This window comes from Lolium perenne, chromosome 4 (assembly GCF_019359855.2).
Source record: "Lolium perenne isolate Kyuss_39 chromosome 4, Kyuss_2.0, whole genome shotgun sequence".
Taxonomy (NCBI): Eukaryota; Viridiplantae; Streptophyta; class Magnoliopsida; order Poales; family Poaceae; genus Lolium; species Lolium perenne.
The window spans coordinates 363,927,260-363,945,866 of NC_067247.2; the positions used below are offsets into that span (position 1 = coordinate 363,927,260).

The 18,607-nt window shown below is 40.1% G+C and overlaps 1 long non-coding RNA gene across 1 annotated transcript; it reads left to right on the forward strand.

Annotated features, from left to right (window-relative positions):
• Positions 1–4,670: 4,670 nt before the first annotated feature.
• Positions 4,671–5,285, forward strand: LOC127296743 (uncharacterized). Its single transcript, XR_007848701.2, has 3 exons — positions 4,671–4,768; positions 4,892–5,069; positions 5,171–5,285. It is a non-coding gene; the product is annotated as an uncharacterized lncRNA (long non-coding RNA).
• Positions 5,286–18,607: the final 13,322 nt, after the last annotated feature.

The following is an 18,607-nucleotide window of genomic DNA, read 5'->3' on the forward strand; positions in this document are numbered from 1 at the left end:
GCCAGGGAGTAAAAGGATCTTGGACGATGCAATGTTCGAGTTTTTTCGCAAAGAGGTTCGTTTAGATATACTTCTAGCTCAGTTTTTCATCTTCACCTTGGATTTTACGATAACCTTTTTGTGTTGTTTGGTTAGGCTGTTAAATCTCTCAAGAGAGACTTTGCCAAGTTTTGCAATGAAGCTGTCATCATCTCTAAGGTGATTTTTTCTACTGTTGTTTTATTTGGTTTTAGTTAAATGTATTTTTCATTTATTTTTCATATCATGCTCTTCTCTTGACTTTCTGTCTTTTTTTACTCGATGCTTTTATCTATTTTTTCAGAGCAAACGGGTTAAGGAGCATGTTATTGGCAGAGACTCATTTACCTCTTATTCTCTTAAGTATTTCTCTGAGATTTTGAAATCATTGACTAAACGTCGGAAGGATGTCATTAGGAAATTTGGTTTTGGTTGCCTCCTTCTTCTTGAGAAATCTGAGATTCCACGACCATGTCTCTCATCAGATAGTTGTAGATTATTCCAAGCGTATCTCAATCTCCAAGCATTCAATTCATCATGTCATTGGTTTGCCAAACTCTGGTTGTGTTCCTATGCCTGATTACGAAGCTGGTGCAAAGTTCATTTTGTCAATGTTTGGACTGGCAGAGCTTCCTCACATCACTTTCTTCGGTAACAAACTAAAGTCTCAGAGAAGTTTTGACCGACAAAGAAGTATTTGTTTGTTTCATGGTAATAGCATTCAAATGCTTTCTGTTTCCTACGAGTAATGATCTCCCTAACACGGACTACTTGTCAATCCTTCAAGAACCAGAATCTGCAAGTTCCTTTGATTTTTGCAACCTTGTTTTTGAACATCTTATGTCTGGAGTATATAAATACAACATGGCTTGTAAATTGAATGGGAAGGCAAAGGTTTTTGAATTCTCCTACTACATTCTTGCTGTGAGTTCCTTTATTTTCCTTCTTTAATTTCTCTTTTGTGCTTTTGGTATAATCAATTTTTGGGTTTCTTTTTTTCTGCATGATGTGTAACATGAAATGTTTTTTGCAGGTCTATTATCTTGATTCTTTGGATTTTGGGACTAAAATTCCTGATCAAAGTGCCCCTAGGATTTCTGTTTGGAATGGGAACTTGATAAGTTTCTTCTCTGATCTAGACCGCACAAAGAACAATGTGTTTGGAAAGACTCATCTGAAAAAGAGCCTACCGTCTTGCTATATAGAGGTGTGAGTTTGTTTTTCATTATTCATCATCTGTATAGGGATTTTGTATCAAAATGGTATTTGATCTGTTTATCTGCATTTTTTCTATTTTGGAATGCAGGATTTCTCGAAATGTGATAAGGATGCTTCAACTATCTATTTTGAACCAGCTTCTATTTCTTTGGCCTTTAAGAAGAATTCACACTTGAGGTTTGGCAGTACCGCTTGAGGGCAAGGTAAAACCTGCAGAGAGCAATTAGGTTCAGTCAGATGCTATGAGTGGAGTATTGCCAGTCAGGTGCACACGAAATTAGGTTCAGTTTTAGAAGACTGCAGAGAGCAATTTAGGTTCAGTCAATCTGGTTGTTAAGTTCAGTCAGTCTTGATCCATTCATAGATAGCTTGTGTTATGTTTAGCTAACGTCCAGATTGTCTGATCAAATATAGGTTTCTTATGCTATGTGTGGAAAGAGTGTCAGTTTGGTGCACACTAATTTAGGTTCAGTTTCAGAGGATAATAATTTTCTTGCTAGACCAATTCTCTATCCACAGTGTAACATATTTTACGGTAGACTAAGTATAGTACTTGTACAGTTATATCTAACTCCTCGTAATTGTGACATTTCTGCAAGTAGAATTAGTCATAAATATGTGCCGTCGTCTCTAAATGTCTATCTACAGAAATGTCCATGGCTGACTGGCTGTGTAAATTTTGTTTTACTTTTGTTTACTGTTTGTAGAATGGTTCGTGACACTACTTACCCCTGTCTAGGCTTGTAGCAGTAGTAATAATATTAGGCTTGTAGCAGTAGTAATAATATTAGGCTTGTAGCAGTAGTAATAATATTAGGCTTCACAATGATCTGTCATAATTAGGGGCTCGGATTATTTTAAGCAGGAATTTATTTCTCGCTTTGGGATTTTGAACACATCATTAGCATACCAGCTAAGTTCAGGGGTAGACTTTTTATCTCCTTATATGTGTAACTTGCTAACAGTAAGTTATGTTTGGTCAGAAGACTTAGTTATGTTGCTAAAAGTAAGTTATGAATTAGAAATGTTTTTTCTGCTTACTGTCTGTTTCTTTCTTTTACTATAGATTATTGATGGCATCATTGAGGCAGTCCAGTATGCAATTACTGCTAAACATCGCAATGTCTCCAAAGCTGAATTGTGTGTTACTAATGTGTTCGAATTCTTGAAGAATTTGAAGTCTGAACCTAATCTAGTCACAAGAGAAGCTACCATCCCCAAATGTGATGTGATACCTAATATTGTTGCCTCTCCAGACGGGAAAATGAAAATCAGTCCCAAACGAAATGTAAAGTGTTTGTTAGCTTTGATTTATCGCTACTTTACCCTTTTTGTTACCTAATATATGACATTTTGTTTTTAATTTTTTCGAGGTTAGTCTGACATAGCTAGCAACCTTGGGTTCATTAACCAACATGAATTATTGCAAAGAGCAAGCAATGATGCAGTGGATAATAATTTTATCGAAGTGTTTGGTAACTTCTCGTTTCCTATGTGGCTTTTTCGCAAATAGTTTCTTTGAAGCATTTTTTGTTGCATAATCATTTACTTTATTTTTGTTTCTTTTTCTCCAACAGAGAGTCCGGAATGTGTGATGACAAATAAAGCTGAGCAAAGCTCTGTTACAGGTGTTTCTTTTTCTTCTGATACTCGGTTCACTTTTTTGAAAGTGGTTGTGCATGCTTTTTCTTATTTTTGCAGTATTTAACATATATTTTTCTGTTTTGTCTGTAGCTCCTGCAATGCCTCCTGTGTGTAAGGTTATGTCAAGGTTTCCTCATTCAGCTGCTAATGATAACAACGATGTCCATCAATCTATATCCTTTGGAGGTTTTGTTGTGGAGAACAATATCACATCTCCTATTTCGAAGATCAATTTTGCTCAATGTTTTGTTGACAAGGTAAATTTTCTTCTATACTGCTTGTCCCTATATGTTTGATTCAGTATACATGTAGTCGTTTGTATTTTTCTTTAATTATTCTCTCTTCATTATTTGGTGGTTTTGTAGGATGTCTCTGGTATTCAAATGTCTCGAGGAGTTACAGTAGAGAAGAAAACATGTAGAAGCAGCACTATTAGTGGATCAAAAGCAGCTCCTATCCTCGTAGCTGAGAACTCTCCGAAACCTGTAAGTTTTTTATCTATTTTTGTGTATATTTTATTGTGTTTTATTATACCTCAGTAATGCTTTTTTCTACTTCTTTTTCTTGTGTCTTTGTACCTTTCATGCATTTACATTTATCAACTACATTTTTTTTTGTAGATTTTGAATTCTCCCAAAGTTAATAATGGGTCAAAGGATTTCCGCTTGAGACAAGTTGAGCTTGCTAGCAAAAGCGATGAACTGTATAACAAGTTGAATAACAATGCTGTTCAGAAGGATATACACCACTTACTGGAAAAATTCAAATTGATAATAACTTGGATCAAGATATAGATCTGTCACAAGCATGTTGTCGAAGAGAAGTTCCCGAAAGATGATATCATCATTCTGCAGCCCAAAAACTCTTTGGAGCTCCCTTTGCTTCAGAATCGTCGGTTTCCTGTTACAAACGATGATGTCAAAAACTTCTATTCTATTGTAGAATTGGCATACACAAAAGGAGTGCAAAAGTATGTATGTCTGATTTTTAATTTTGTATGGTGTCTTCTTTTTGTGTGTTAATTCCAGTAACTTTGGATTTCTTATTATGCAATTGCCTATTTGTTTTGCTAGGTCATGCTCTGTTAAGTTCTCTAAGGTTCATTGTAGCTTCATATCACTTGGGCAATCTTTACAGAGGGAAGGCCACGTTGACAACTTCTTGATTCCAGTTTTTTGTCGGAAATTGTTCGAGGATAATCATCCTAGTAAATCTGGGAGGCACCATTTCTTCTCCTTCATTGGTGTTAGTAAATTCTTTCTTTATCTATATTTTCTTTTTAACTACCTTTTCCATGGGAGCAACTTACTTGTGTTAATTGTTTCTTTACATTTATTTTCTATCTTTTATTTGTTGTTTTCCAGGAAAACATTTTGGACTATAACAATGAAGTTCAGCTAGGATTAATTTCTAAAGCTTTTCTTGGTGCAGCATCTGCAAGCAAAGGGAAGAGACTGGAGCTATCTGACATGGTATTTGTTCTTTATTTTTTAGCATTTTAATGTTCATTCACCACTATGCCATGTTCTTGCTTTTTAATATGTATATGTCTATGTTGATTTTGTAGCTATTTTTCCCAATATGCCGCTCACGTCATTGGTTTACCTTTTCCGTTAATTTCAAGTTCATGTTATTTATCTTTCTCGATTCTCTTTACAACCAAGACGATGAATTCCATACTTCCATCAAAAATGTCCTTGTAAGTACCCCCTGTTTGGTTTAACTACATGTGTGTACTTGTGTCAATAATTATGACAGAATCTTTATTTCTGATTTCTTTTTAGATTAACAACTTTGTAAAACTATGGCAACTGATATTCCAAACCGAGGAGAATATTTTTAGGAACTTTTCAATAATGTATGCCAAAGTCCCAAAGCAAGGCAACGTGTAAGTTCTGAATTTTTATATATAAATATTCAACTTGCTAAATTTTATTCTGTGAGATACACTTTTTCCTTGACTTTTTTAGGTGATTTTTTGAGGCGTTTTTTTTCATGTGTTTTCAAACAGTGATGACTGTGGGGTGTTTACTATGAAATTTATGGAGATTTTCAAACCCGAGGTGGACACATGCTCATTATTTTGCAAGGAAGACATTATTCATATCAGAATTCAGATTGCCAATCAGCTATTTTTCTGCAAAAGGAACAATGTAGATAAATCAGTGGTTCTGAACTATAAGATCCAGGTTTGTAGTTTGTGTTTCTTTTTTGTGATTTGCAAATCTCTTGTAGTGTAGTTCATTTTTTTTAGTATAAGTGAATTTTCTTCTCCTTTTTCTTTTTGCAGGCATAGGTCCTTTGTGGCGTTATTTTTTGGGAATTAAGAAGCAGAATACTTGTGTCATTTTTCAATTCTATAAGAACTCTTGATTAGTATATATTTGTATTGTACTTATCATTTCGTTTTTTATGTAAAACATTACTAATCCATATAAAAATATATGTGGACAATTTGCCTCTGGTTACATTTCATTTTTTGCTTTTATTTATTCTTTGTGTTTTTAAATTTTGGGGGCATGGGGGTATATATGGGGTAACTCCGCCTATCCAACATTTCTTTTTCGCCTTTTTAATATTGGATAGCCGGTTCCAAGCCCGGATAAAGGAGGAGGATCCACTCATTTGTACATATATATGCTGAAGCATTTACTATTTTTCTTCACTAGGACAACCTTTGTATTTCTTTCGCTCTATTTTATCACTCATGAAAACACTAGGTGTTCCTAACAACGGCACCAACGATATCAAAACCACATACATCAATTTTGTGATTTAGATTATCTGAGGCAGTCCATTGAGGATAAATCCCTCCCTTTGGTAAGCATAAGATATTTATCTTACATAAACTGTGTGCAAAATATGTTGTAGTCCATATTTTCTAGTAACAACACAAAACGACCATACATTTCAGTATATCATGGATTACATAATTCTCATGTTTTTTACCAAATACAACTGCATTTGTGTCATTAAGTTATCGATTTTCATCTTTCTTGAAGCTTCTTCAGATATTTGTAGATGCTTCTCCGCTACATGTGTCTGGTATATTGACTTGAGTTTGCTTTATCTGAGGATCCAGTTCAAGCGGAGAAGCATACAATTGCTTGAACTGGATCCTCCGCTTTCTTCCCCTTCTTTGCTAATTTCTTAGCTGGAGAATTTGTCCCTGCATCCAAACATAATAAGTTTTTTTGAAACTAGCATGGTAATATGGTTTTTAAGATGCAAGATCTCGGTAGTACTATATGTTTACCTGCACCTTTAGCTTTTGATTTCCTGTTCCTCTTTGTTTTTGGCAAATTGAATTCAAGATGCTTGTTTGTACAATTTTTCAAAGTGTGTTTATCACTTCCACAGTGTGAGCACTTGTAAAATTTGTTTTGCTTTATCTTCTCCTTTATTGTTAGCATCCTTGGACGTCCTCTCGTGTGAGCTTTATCAGGGTCATGAATATCAATGGTTGCACTTGAACCATCATGCAAAGATGCATTGAACAAGTTTGAAACTGTTCTTGTTGATGTTGGCTGATCTGTTGCTTGTGTTTCCCCGGTGTTTTCCTTTACTCTGTCCATTGCGTCCATGTGTTCTTCTATTCTTTTTTGCTTCTTGTATCAAATATTGGTACTTTTCTCTGCTTTTAGATCCTTTTGAAGCCGTCTGTGTCAATATTCTTCTCAATAAGCTGTACCTTAGACTATCATTGTCCATTTCTTGTGGCGCAGGGAGTTTGTAGTTTAATTTTTGGCTCTTTTTTCGCCACCTTTCAATAATGTATTTCTCTGGAATCTTCTCTACTTCAAGGTGCAGCATAACTTTCAGAATATGACAGCAGAGGATGCCATCCTTTTCAAATTTGCAGCACACACATGAGTATTCCTCATTCTTCAAATTTACTAGCACTATGAAATTTCTATGGCGGTGCTCTTTTATTGCACAGTTCTTTGCCTGGAATACGACAAAAACTTCATCTCTTTTGTGCTCTCGGACATTTAACCTTGTCACATCCTTGAGTGTGTGTTGAAATTTTCTGAATATTGCCAAGTTGTACAGGTCATGAGCTTGTCTTTCTATATAGTACTTCGTCAAGAAGTTTGTTGGTTCTACCTTCTTATTTGCAACCTTGTGGTCCAATTCATCTTCATTTGCATGTATTGTATCCATTATCCGTTGATATTCTCTCAGGAAACTTGTCATGCTAAACTGTGCACCAACTCCTTTCTTGAACAAAGCATTTGTCGCTTCACTTCTAGCTGTTGTTTGGATAAATGGGAAAAATTTAGTTTTGAAGTATACTGGCACAAACTTCTTTCTATTTGTCCACATGTCCTCAAAGATTTTGACTCCTCCAACATTGTACTTCTCAATCATTTGTGGCCATAGTGTTTCAAATTCCTCTTCAGTCAACGAGTTATCTATAATGTCCTGCATTTCTTCATACAATCCTTCATTTTCTGCAAATGTTGGTCCATTTTTGTCATCACAATTCTTCTTCACATGGAACAAGCAATGTCTGTGTGTTGCATTTGGAAAAACTAATTTAATTGCACTGCCCATGGACCTACACTGATCAGTCATTACTGATTGTGGAGGTTTTCCACCCATTGCTTTCAGAAATTGTCTGAACAACCATTCAAATGTTGTTGCTTGTTCATTTTTGATGAATGCACAAGCAAACAAATAAGTCTTTCCATGTGGCGATATGCCAACAACTGGTGCGAATGGTAAGTTGTACTTGTTTGTCAAGAAAGTGGTGTCGAAACATATGCAATCTCCGTATAGATCATAGTACTGTCTTGCTCTTGCATCTGACCAAAATATGCTTGTAACCTTGTTTTCTCCATCTAAATCCATAGAGTAGTAAAACCCAGGTTCTTGAGCTTGTTTGTTGTTGAACCAGGATAGAACTTCCATTAGATCATTGTGCTTTAATTCTCTGGTCACAGTTGATCCATAGTTACACACCTTGCGTTTGTTGATCCATAGAGACTATGTTTCTTGTAGGTATGTTACATAGTTTCATCGTTCTTATTATCGATTTCTCCTCCTTTGTCATGTAGGCATGTGACCGGAAGAACCTACCTCCTGGCTCAAGCGGGTGATTGTGCTCAAGGATTAGGTTTGTTATCTTCCAAATACCGCCTTTCTCATTTATGACAATCTCTACTTTGCAATCAGTTCTGACAAATACTGTTGTTTGTCTCTGCGCCATGACTTGTTCATTTTCAGCATCTGTGTTGTGTCCATGTTTATTGCACTTGAGAGTCGCCCTTGTGATCTCATTTTTCCTTTTTTTGCTAGTTGTACGGTACACTGACACCACAGCTATCGAGAAGCCAACAGCATATGAATACACGTTCAAGAAGTTCTGAGCTTCCTCTCTTGATTGAAATTCCATCCCTTTCACTTGCATTACATATTCATTTCTTGTTGAAGATCCTGCTTCATTTTGCTGGTCATTGTCCTGGTCTGCCCCTTGCTGTTCATTTTGTAAGAATATATCCACATCTTCCTCAGTTATGTTTTTGTTTTTTTCTTCACCATTTGCAGCTGCTCTGCCAGGTTGTCTTTCCCCTGCATCACCATCTTCAACATTGTTACTGTTCTTCCCATCCAGATTCCATGTATGGTCAAAGTCTTGTTTATGTGTTTCTTCTTGTTGCTCATCTTCATCAACAACCTATGAAATAAATGAAGAATTTATATGCTATTTTTTGTATGTGTAAATTTTATGGCACCAATACTGTATTATATATGATTTTGAACATTCATAGTAATTTTTTACCTCATCGAGTTGCATGTCATCAAATAAACTTGAGTTCCATGGATTTTGTTCATGGTCCTCTTTGTTTGTATTGTTTTTGTATGTCGAACTTGTAGATTGTCCTTCACCATCCACTATTGTTTTATCCTGCAGTAATATCTGTTAAGCATAGTGTAGTTTACATGATAGAATATTTTTGTCTGTTTGAAAAAGATGTTTTATACATAATAATTCTTTAATAATTTTTGTATGTATTTTTTCTTACCTTTATATTTATATTAGATGATGAGCAGTTCATGTCGATATCTCCATTTAGTAAAGCCATGTATGAAAAGTCTTCCTGCAAGAATTGATCAGATGTGTTATGGAAACATTATCGTTCATTTTATTAATAAAAGTCATATTCAAACTTTTTGTATGTAAACATCATTTACCTTGAAGAATATTGATTCATCAAATTCATCATGAACATGTGTCATCGCGCTGCCTGCACTTATGTCCTGCAAAAATAGATACTATCAGTCATTGTTTTAGTTCAGAAATTCATTGAACCTTATTTTTTGAGCTTCCAATCTCAGATTCTCATATTCTGAGTGTATGTTATTCAGTTTCCCATCATTTCCATGTATTCAGTTTTCAGCCATCAGTACTTGTTCAGTTTTCAATCTCTCAGTCTGCATTTCCATCATTGCCTCAGCTCCTCAGTTTTCTGTATCTCTCAGTTAAACTTGCTCACTAATTGAGTTTTCAGTATTTCGGTCCATCAGTTATAAGTGTTTTTTCTTAATTTTTCAATCTCTCAGTTTGTATTCCCATCATTGCCTCAGTTTTTCAGTTAGCATTTCTTTTCTAAGTTCTCAGTTTAGAAATCCAGTTTGAATTTCTTGAGTTTTTCAGTATACCTTATTTCTTAAGTTTGTCAGTCATTCATCATTGCCTCAGTTTTTCAGTATGCATTTCTTTTCTCAGTTAAGAAATTCAGTTTGAATTTCTTGAGTTCTTCAGTATGTCAGTCATTCAGTTCCTCATTTTTATTTTCTACAGTCAACTATCTCGATAGTTTCTCAGTTTTTCATCTTCGTTTTGTTTCTCAGATTCTCAGTTACTCATTCTGAGCAACGGGTTTCTCTCGGTCCCTCAGTTTTCAGTCTATCTCATTTTTATTTTATTCAGTCTTTCTTTGTTTCAGTCATTAGCTTAGTTTCTTTATTCAGTATCAATTTCTATTTCTTAATTTAGAGCGGCATTCTTTCAGTTTCTCAGTTTGCAGTCACAAGTTACTGTTTGTTTTCAATTTCAGCTTTTCAAGTTTATATGTTTCTCAGTCCCTCAGTTTTAGCAGCAGCATTCTTTTAGCAGAGAGGCGAAGGCTGCCTAAATCTTGGTGTTCCTCAGTTTTTAGTCTATGTTGTCTTTTCAGTATCACTTCTTCAAGTACCTATGTTTTTGTGTTTCTCAGTTTGAGCAGCGGCATTTTTTTAGTTCCTTAGATTTGTTTCTCAGTCAGAGCAGCGGCATTCTTTTAGTTTCAGCCTTTAGTTGTTCAGTCAGTAGATTTGTTTTCCTTTAATTTTTATGCATTTTAGTAAATCATTCTTTTGATAATTTCATTGTTTCAATCTCTCAGTATGCATTCCCGGACCCCTTGTATTCCTCGCCGATCGGATCTACCCCAACCTACAGCCGCAGTCACTCGTCTCCGTCATGTCACCACTTCAGCCGCTATAATCCTCCTCAAGGTAGCTCTCTCTCTCTCTCCAGTGCTCTCCCCCTCTCTCTGTGCTTATGTCTCTTTCTATGTGATGCGACATGGCAGGGTGCTTATGTCTCTTTCTATGTGATGCGGCATGGCAGGGTGCTTATCAATCTCATTAGTCAATCTGTTTTGTTCTCTTATTTCGTCAGCTACTCAGTTTCTCTCATTGAGCAGTGGCATCGTCGCTCATGGCTAGTTTAAGATTGTTAATAAGTTCAGTTAACTTGGCTGTTTCAATTCCTGATATCTTTCCTGTAGTTTTTCAGAACCATCGAGCCAGCACACTCTGGAGTCAAGAACCTAGTGTAGTATCATATTGTCAGTAATATTTTATCTATTTTTTCTCATTGTCAAGTCCATCCATTTATCTATTTTTCCTCATTGTCATGTTCGATTAGTACATAAGTCCTCATCTACTCATCTCAATGTTGTTATGAATCATAACAGATAGACTTGACGCTAAGCATCTCTTTTTCTCTGTCTTTTTCATGAATCAACTGCTTACATCAGTAGCTTGTGAATCTCTCAATCTCTCAGTATTGTCTCCTATTTCAGCAGTGGTCATCTCCGTCAGGGCACCACTCCTGTTGCTGCAATGGTCCTCAAGGTAGCTCTCTCTCTCTCACCTCATTTCTCAGTTTAGTTTTTGTTTCTTCAGTGCCTCACAGTTTTGTCAGTTTTGCATTATGTTTTTAACCCATGTATTTCCTCGCTGACCAGAACCACTCCAACCCACAGCCGTAGCCACTCACCACCGTCCGCCATGAAATACATTCCCTGCCGGATCCTATCCGACCTACAGCCGCAGTTGCTCGTCTCCGTCCATGCGCCACTCCAGCTGCTGCACGAATCAGGCGCTAACAGGATATGTTCCGGTCCTCATCAAGGTAGCTCTTTCTCCGATTCTCTCGGTCTTTGTTTATGTCTTTGTCTCTGTATATGTCTTATGTCTCTGAATTCCCTGACACCCTGTATTGCTTTTTCTAACCCATGTATTTTCCCTTACTTACCAGGTACTGTTGGACCTAAGGTCATATTAGGTTATCGTCATTCCACATGTTAGCAACCTGTTTTCATGGGTTTGGCTTTATTGCACGGTACTTTGCTATCCGATGCTTTTTCGCTATCGTAAATCTGAACTTTTCTACCATTTCGAGTCTGTCTCTGTTCGGGGTAGTTTCCAGGTACTAATTTTTCAAGTGTTCTTTGAGTATGTGAATTATTTTTAAAGCGTGTTGTTTTTCAGGGAACTACACTAATTGAGTTTCTCCGTCCGATATGAATCAGGCGCCAACGACACAGCTGCTTCACTCCTCCTCAAGGTACATCTCTATTAGATGACATGATTTCTCTCGTTTTGTCTCTTTTCTGTCAACATGAAACCTCACATAGTTCTGCTAAACTAAATCCCTGTAGTTTCCCAAGGTTTGCATTTTACCTACTCCTCCGAGGATCCAGATGTAGTTCTGCTAAACCTGTTTGCATTTTGTCAAAGATTTTCCAATGGATCCCTGTTAAGGGCATAACTGGCACAATGTGCACTGTGAGTTTCCTAATGCAGGTATTCAAGTGCAGAAATTTTTGGATTATAAACCAAAATGTTTGACAGATTCCACCCTTTTGTTTTGATCAGTGATTTTTTTTTGTGATCCAGGTGTTGAAGGAATAGGCAACATACCTTGTAGTGCAGCGGATCTGCATGTGGAAGTAAGTTTTCTTGAAGAATTTGCGTCCCTTTCTTCTTGCCCGGTGGTTCTTCTTCTTCCCTGTCCATGGTTTTGGGGATCCTCTCGATCTGGATCCTCGGAGGAGTAGGTAATCGATGGGAGGGAGTGGTTGGAGTTGGTGGGAGGCGATGTGCAGCACGTGAGTACTTTTCTTGCCGAAGAAGAAGGTCAGGGCAGCTGTCTGGGCTTGGACGTGATTTTTTGTGTTGTGTCTTTAGTGCTGGGTAGGTTTTTCCTGGGCTTTTGCACATGTCCCTTTTTAGTTGATGTATAATTTTCGTCCTGGGTTATGTGGGCTTTTGCACATGTCCTTTTTGGACATGTCACACAGCGGACTGAAATTATTTGGGCTGAACTGAAATTATTTGGGCTGAACTGAAATCTGTCTGTTTTTGGTTTACTCAAACAGACGCTTTTTTTCATTTGACTGAGTTTTTGGGAGACAGCTGTCACGTGTTGATTGGTGCAGGAAAAGTGTCTGTTCCCGAATTGAGAAACAGGCAGCTGTTAGATAGTCACTCCCAAAATTTAAATAGATTTCCGACAATCTTTTATGGACGGAGGGAGTATAACATACACTCCTTGATTTAGAAAAAGTACTGAAAGTAGCATGTCGTTAATACATCTTGATCATGAATTTGCATATGAAACTTTGGAAATAATTTGGTTAGCGTTCTTTACTATTATGTTCCTTATATTAAAAACTTGATTAAGAAAATCGCTTCCTGTAAAGGATTCACCTAAGAACAAATTACATCAAAAAAGTAGTACTGAACATCTTAGAGAAAGGCTTGGAGAAGAATGGAGATTGCAATATAACATCAGTAGTGAACACTTAAATTTCCACTTGAAAGCTGATTGTCAACATAAACCTTGCCACTCTAAGATTGAGATATGGTATGTCCTTAGACTCCTCACAAGACGAGTAGAGCTTTGCACGGAGAATGGTAGGTGTCTCATGTACATAGGTAATGTTTCCTCATTATTCCATAACTTAAATAGTTACAATACACAAATTCCAAATTGCGAGAAGCACGTAGGGAGGCAACAACAATGTGCGTGGACCTAGGGAAGTGAAGTAGGGAAATGTTTCCTACTCAAAGTAGTTATACCCGAAAAGGATTCTGATCCTTTGGAGGTTGCATTGCTAGTCCTCCGTCGTACAATCCAACCTACGTCCCGATCCTGCGCCACAGTCTCCAGGGATTCCCACCACTTCCTTTTCTTTATCTCGGACAGAGATTTGGTGTACATGGACACGACCGATTTAAAAAAAGTTTAAAAATCATGTTTTTAAGTTTCATAAAAATCTGAAATTAAATCATGATGTAGCCAGCATTGTATCCCACAAGCGTGTAAACTTTCAACTGGAAATAAAGTGTATTTTGAGCTACATAAAAATAACAAGTGTGTGGATATAGTGATTCAAATCTCCAAAAGAAATCAGACTTTGTCATTTTTGTGTAGCAGACCTCGATTCTGATACATGAAACCAGTAACCACCTTACAGAATGCAATAGTGTGAAATACCTGTTGCAGTCAGCAGAGATTATATATCCTCGTATACTGAGCTATTTTTTCATTCTGAGAAACAACAATGTGCAATGCAACAGTTGGCTACAGTCCATGGGTGATCAAGTAGAGTGTCTCAACCCTCTGTCTCTTACCACACCCTGGGATCCTGGAGTTCTGGTAATTCTGCACTCGTATACTGGAACTCATCGTATTGTGACACATCCTGGAGCATTCACTCATGTGCTGCAATCCATTTTTGCTTCTGTATGTCTTCTGCTTGGGATGGATAGAAGTGAAAACAGCAACTGTACTTGTTCTAGTCGTTCCGCATTCTAAAGGCAAGTGTATAGCTAGGCATTCTCTATGTTCCTGTCAACTGGTCATAGTAGAACAAATCATTAATTTCCTATGGTGTGCAACATCAGTACACGTGACAAAACAAAAGCTTCCCCTGGATGTCCTTTTAATGGCTGAGACATTGCATAATTTGAGTAAGCTCAGAGAGGTACAGCTTAATTGTTCAGGAATGAACGTTGGGCTTAGTTTTATCCAATTTCTACAGACATCGTGTGAGTGGATACATAAGATTATCAGGGCAGTGTCAGTTAGACCTCTCATAGAGCTTCATCATTCATATGGCAGGCTATATACGAAAACTGCATCTCTGGACGGACTGGACATCGAAGAACAGCCAACGTACATGTGCCACAGTACAATGCTTAACTCTTCTAAATTGCTGAGGCATATGGTTACTGTTTTGTCTTGCTCGTTAGCTTCATTTGGAAACAGGTCCAACTTACAGTGGGACCCTGGAATTGCATTTGTCTATCAGCAAGGTGTCCATAAGGATTACAATGCACCGAATCTGCTACCTACAGAGAACTGTCTTCAAATATTGGAAATGAATATTATCTTCGTTACATTCCTACCTCCTTGATATGGTGAAGGAATCCTGAAGAATAGTTGATAATGACAAAAGTTTCTGAAGAAACTTGTCAGGACTGTATGGGTATGAGTAGTGGGTTTTCTAGTGGCTTAATAGTTGTAAGGGTAGTATCGGTATTCTACATATGTTGTCATGCTGTAGTAGTTAGGTCTATAAAAGTCTATCCTTGTATCCTGTTGCAATCAATTAAGAATATGAACCCTAATTTTATCTTTATTTTCCTGCAATTTATTTTAGTTTCATTCCAGCAATTTATCAGTTTTTCTACCGATTTCTCCTGAATCCTTCTTCTTCTTCGATGATCCTCTTCGCCAGCGATCCACCGGGATCCTGACATGACTTGACCATGAAAGCTTCCTCGGCAGCTCATGTCTCTCTCTAACTTCTTCACCATGCAAATTCATTTTCTGTTTAAACTTACAGTGATTCAGGATTGTGCAAATATATGACCATGAAGAGTTTCCCGACCGTGCATAACCCATCGTCAAAATGTATTTGCCCCAAGGTTACACATTATAGGCAGCCAGGACTTCTGCGTCATATCATTCATTCATTCATGGACACCTGCTTCTGGAGCAAACACGCATTCTGATTTTACACTCGTCATCTGTCATTCCTCTGTGCTGCATCATCCTCTGTGCAATAATAGAGTGGGCGTATGCTACAACAGCTGAGCTCAAAGTTAAAAAAAAAAACATCAAAATCATCCTCTGCACTAGTCCAAGGATCAGCTCTGTGCAAGTGACATCTTCTGTTTCTTCCTTCTCCTTTCATCTCCGCTGGCCGACCTATCTGACCGCTTCGACTGCTTCTGCCTGATCTCCATCAGCTTCACCTTGGCGTCTCAGAACGGCGCACCTGAACTCATGGCCAACAACTCCTGAAAAGATGTAAACCCACCAAATTAAAGGCCATGAAAATGTCCAACAAAACTCAAATTTAAGGCCCAGATTCACTGAAATGTCATAAAAAAGGGGGCATCTTACTTTTATGATCCATCGCGGCAAGATTGAAACCGATAGTATCCTTGCACCCCTGGAGGACGAAAATCAAACAAGGAAATGATCAGACTGCTGCAAGCTGTCTGTTGAACAGGGAGATGATTGCAAGCTATTTACCTTTACTCTACCGTAAAGAATTTCCTTCAGTTCTGTCAGTATGGATCTTGCCCCTGGTGTAGTAGTTAATTGGTTATGATGTGTTTGAAGCTCAACCTGCAAGGTTACGGAAGAGATCAGGATTTGGGCATATCAAGTTATTCAGGAAAATCTGCAGCAGGTTACACAACATTCAGCCAGCAATAGAATAACATGTTCAACCAGCCTAAAACTTTTTTTAAACATAAGGCTCGAAAGGCCGACTTTGAATTAACAAAGCCATCAACCGGCCAGGCGTACAACGGTAGCAACAACAGATAAGAAAAAAACAGCGAAATGCTCGGGTTACCAGCTTACGATACACCAAAAGGAGCAACAAAGAAGAAGAGAAACAAGCTACAAAACACTAGCTAACTAGTCAGAGAGCTTGAATCCATCGATGGAAGCTCTGTCTTCTGTTGCAAGGGCACGGCGCCGAGAACTGCCCCGAACTAACAGATCTCCCAAGCTTAAGCAAAGCGCACCCATGACCATCAGGATGTGGTTATCTTCCTGTCTCGAGATACTAAAGAGGGAGGACTTGATGGAGACGCCTCCAAGGAGGAGAGCGGCGCCCAAGGGTGTCGCCGTCACCCGCACCGGCCGAGGCCTTGCCGGGCTTTCGCCCTAGCCCAACCACCACCCCTCAAGACGCAGCCTTGACACTTATCCTACGACACATTGCTCCCACAGCGTAAGGAAGAAACCACCGGCATCGCCTGCGGCATGACGCCGGCCTAGGAAAGCACCCATGGGTATCTAGGAGGCCGCCCAAACCAGACCGAACACCGTGTATATGTAGCCACGGAGACAATGGCGGCGACAAGCACAAAGAAGGTGGAGAGGGTGTGCCTAAAGCCAAAGAAGAGAACTTTGCGCCATCGGAGAAGCACGCAAGTTAAGCCTGGCGGCGTGATCCAACTACGAAAAAGGAGGGACATTTGGTGATGCCTCCAAGAAGGGACACGGCGTCGAGGACATCGTCATCACCCGCAGCGGCCAAGGCCTTGCACAGCTTTCGCCGATGTCCCCCCGTAACCCGAGGCCAGCCACCACCATGAGACCGCAGAGTGGGAAACGGAGCTGGCACCGCCGGCAACACTACAACCAGTCTTGCCAGCCCAGGGGACGCAGTGACCTAGACCCCGGGTCAACTACGCCAAGCTCAACGCCGACACCAGCCGCGCACTGCCAAAATTGCCGCAGCAACCATAGCATGTACAAGCCGTCCATGCTGCCCCGGAGCAGCCCCTGCCGTCCATGGCGAAGCACAGCGCCCCACCAAGCATATGGCGAGGCAGCGACAAGAGCCGGATGCTAACACCGCCACCACCGCATCGCCCGTGCGCGATCGCGGCTGGCAACCATCAAGCATCAGCAAGCGCCGCCCACCCCTGGAGCAGCGTCGCACCACTGCCCGGAGCCCCTGCCCCGGCAGCCAAGGCACAGCCCCAACTGTGCCTGAGGCGACACAGAGCCAACCGTGCCGCCAGCCTGACTCCAACAACGCAGGGACCAGCAGCCTGAGCCAGAAGTTTATCCCGAGCAAATCCAAGCCAGACACCCACCACCACGACAGGAGGGCGGAGCCTGATCTGCAGGGGTCGGCGGCTACGGTCGATTTCGGCCAGAGACGATGCCGGGGCCCGTCACCACGATGGGGCGGCGCCGGAGCTGCACCGGGAGCCCGCAGCAGGCATGGGCCACCGGAGACGGCGCGGAGGAGCGGCGAGGGGCCCCAGCGCTGCGTTGACCTCCATCCCGTAGCGGGGAGGGCCACGAGACCAGATCCCTGCCGCCCCCATCACAGGCGCAGCACGGCCTTTGCCGGCGGTGGCCTCCAGGGGCGACGAGGCGGGGAGGGAGGGGAGGGGGTGGCGGCGCTGGGGGCTAGGGTTCACCCCCTGCGTCACCTGGAGGGGACGACGCGAGGGCGTTTTCAGTAGATGAGATTCAACTTACCAGCCCAAAACTTTAGCAAGTGCACGCCACACAAAATCAAACTACGTCATGCTTGTCCTGGATTCTATCACAGAAACCACAACTACAAGAGGAACAGCATGCATATGAAATATCATGTATTCCCTCCATCCCAAAACAGATGTTGCAAATTTGTCTAAATTTTGATGTATCTAGACACTACCAACCAGAGCAACCCGATGCCAGAACTAGAAGCACCCAAGGAGGACATAGCCATGGATGACCCAGGTCGGAGCAATATCCGCCTCCATATCTGTTTCCACCTCAGCAAGATGTGTTTCCGCCCGGAACTTTAAGATCCCCACATGGAGTCAGAGATGATCCCACCAAATACGGAGAGCTGTTGGTCACACCCATCACTTTGGATCGTGTGAAAGAGGTAACCCAACTTTATGGGATGCGTGAAGAGCTGCTCAAGGAGGCTAAAAGTATCGAGAATAAGTCCAAGGCAAGCCTAGCGATCCAAGCAAACACCATAGCATACAAGGAGAATGCTCAGAAACTCCATGAGAAGCTCCAGACAAAGTATAAGCGCCAAGAGTAGCATGCAAAGAGTAGCGCCAAGGTTGCCCGTCGCAACATCAACTTTGACACAGTTGTTGTGAATGAGCAACTAGTATTCACTGTTGGGCCAAAGGACAATACATGTACGTGGTACAAATATGCAGAGAACCCCTCATACACTGGGAATGTACAGTAAAAGGGTCTTAACACACCCCCCCCCCCCCCCCCCCGCAAACTCATGGTGAATCAACAACACTGAGTTTGGAGAGAAAGAACCCATGATGTGCTCTAGTCTAGGCCTTCGTGAAGAAGTCAGCAAGCTGTAGCTCGAAGGGCACATAATGAAGATCCATAACCTGATCCTGCACAACCTGACGTACATAGAAGGCATCAACACCA